Below are 2922 nucleotides of genomic sequence, written 5' to 3'. Positions count from 1 at the left end.
ACCACGGGTCACATCTGCAGGAATATAGTTGACTAGTAGCTGAAGAGGGAAGAAATGGCCCTGTTGCTGCATATAATGATTAATGTAATGCTTTTGGGGGTAGGGATTTTTCAAGTAGCTATGCAGTGTTGAAATAAGACAATTATTTATCTAGCTAAACACTGGGGCATAGTAATATTTTACTTTTATGTTACGTGATTATGGGTGCAACCGCTTAAAATCAGTGTAAAAATGGGTTTTAAAAGTTCAGTTTTTACATTGAATGTAGTCTGTAAAATATTATGCTCGCATCAATGACTACTATGTTGCCTCCAAGACATTAATTTTGTTTGTTTGAATGTTTGTGTTTCTGGCTCCTGAGGAAGGAGATATATTCTCCGAAATGAATAGAGTACTCACATAAATCACATACATAGCACCACAGCCTATCTCTTCTCCTTTTGATCCCCACTTGGTGCTTTCCCCCCTCTTTCCCCCTCTCTTTGTCCCTCCTGCATGTAATGGCCAGATCAGCATTGCAAATAAAAAACAAACAAACCTGAGCCCCAAAGTCCTTCAGTTTCCTTCCCAGAGCTTCAAAGTCTGATGTGATTTCTTTGTAGCTCCGCTTGGCAGTATCATTCGTTCCCACATGGATGAGAAGGAAGGGATATCTGTCAGTGGGCTTTATGAGCAATGGCAACCTTCCCGTCACATCTCTAATCTGTCCTCCAGGGAGGCAGCATACCTGGTGCATCTAGGGATCTTCTCAGCATACTTGGGTTTCGATCCAAAGCAGTACTAGGGAGTCTCTCACTACTGCTACTCTTCTGTTCTTCTTGTCATGGGGCTTGGTTTCATCGTCTCTGCTTGACTGAGCTTCAGCCTCTTGCTTGCTGTCGCGTGGGCTCTCCTGTCATTCTTCCCCAGCAGGGAGTCTCCTCCTCAAGCGCCTGGAAGCAGTTCCATAGCTCCACCGGTGAAGGTTGCTTTCTAGCTCTTCTGCTCCTAATGTCACCCTTTCCCATGGAGTTTCCTCCACTTCGTTGTTGCTCTCCACAACAGTCTCCTCTTCTGCTTCAACTTGCTGCTGTTGTTCCTGTCCCCAGTCATGGAAATATATGATATGGGTTATGAAAAAATGAAACGGACTGCCTTCAAGTTGATTCTGACTTATGGCAACCCTATATATAGGGTTTTCATGGTAACTGGTATTCAGAGGTGGTTTACCATTGTCTTCCTCTGAGGCTGACAGGCAATGACTGGGGTATTTAAACTTTCATTTGGACTTCCTGAAGCTGTGAATTTTCCCTCTTTTTTAGTGTTTTGATCTTTCAAACAAAGAAAAAACTGGGAACTAGTAACCAAATTCAGCGTTGTCCCTGGGCTGCATAAATAATCATTTTAAGTACCCTGTATTTCCACACAAAACACCTCATTTCCCCCTTTACTGAAAAGTGCAATATGAACCCACAGTCCTGGGAATGCTAACCACAATCTAACCATATCTACTCAAAAGTAAATTCTGTTGAATTCATTGGGTTTCTTTATTTCATCTTTACCCAGATAATTGGGTTCATTTCATTTCATTTTAACTTTTATACCCCACCTTTCCTCCAAGGAGCTCATGGTGGCACACACTGTTCTTCCCCCTTCCCATTTTATCATCACAATAGTGCTGTGAGGCAGATTAGGCTGAGAAATACAGTGACTGGCCAAAAGTCAGGGAGTGAGCTTCATGGCCGAGTTGGGATTTGAACTTGGGTCTTTAAGGTCCTGGTCTGACACTCTAATCTTTACACTGCACTGCATCAAAAATTAAAAACCCCACCGAGGTCAGTTGGGCTTACTTCTCAATAAGTGTTCAAAGGATTAGAGCTGGCTCCAGGTTTTGGTAACTCTCATGCAAAGGAGGACAGGTACCTCTCCTCTGCGTCTCAGAAAGAGGGTCACTACCCCCAGAGGTGGAGGAAAAGGGAGGTGGTTGGGCTCATTCCACAGGGGCTCTAAGTCATCTCTTCTGTTGCCACCCAGACACAGGGCAAGTGGGGTCACTGCTGCATCAGACACTATAGAGATGATATACTATGATGATGCTAAAGAATAACGTGTCCACCCCTTATTATTTTCCATTCTACCGTATAACTTTTCCATCGGCAAGATGTGACATCACAATTTCTTTAACTGGGAAGCGATCCATTGATCACCTAAGAGTTGTTGGCAGAATGAATAAATGTGACATTTTTTAAACAATTGTCAATATTTGATTTGATTTTTGATTTTAGTATTTCTACCCCGCCTTTCAGCCAAAAGGCCCTCAAGGCGGCTTACAAAAGATCACCAATATAAAGATACACCAATAATACATCAATAAAACAATAAAAACAATACAATTTGCAATGCATTGCAAGGTTGTCACAAACTACCTCCCCCCTCACTTTGGCAAAATAGGTATTATAGACATTGGGCTACTTTGCCAGGCTCTCATTGTTAAGAGACGTACACTAAAAAGGGTGTGTCTGGGGAAGCAAAGACAGACAAGCAGCCTTGAGCAACCTGGGATCTCCTCGAATCCCCCCAAACTGGTCAAAAGATTAAAAACTGGCTTAAAGAAGATTACAAGGTTTCATGTTTCCTTTTAAATCCCTCAGTAGACCCAAAGGAAATAATCATTCCTAGGCAGCTTGACATCTGGCACCAAAAACATAATATTTGGATACTGGGCTATTCAAAGGCACCGGCGCAAGGCCTAGGAAACAGCTGGTAACCTTGCCTGCTTCTGCACCACAGGGCAAACAAAATCACAAGGCACGCAGTTGCGGCATAATCATCGCGAATAACACTCTCAGAGCAACTGGGCTTCACCAAGAGACTTTTTTTTTTTTTTTTTTTTTTAGGCGTATGGCACTCCCCCATTCAAGGCAGAAATGGTGCAATCTAGGA

The sequence above is a fragment of the Rhineura floridana genome, chromosome 1 (assembly GCF_030035675.1).
Source record: "Rhineura floridana isolate rRhiFlo1 chromosome 1, rRhiFlo1.hap2, whole genome shotgun sequence".
NCBI lineage: Eukaryota > Metazoa > Chordata > Lepidosauria > Squamata > Rhineuridae > Rhineura > Rhineura floridana.
This window is presented reverse-complemented; position numbering follows the sequence as displayed.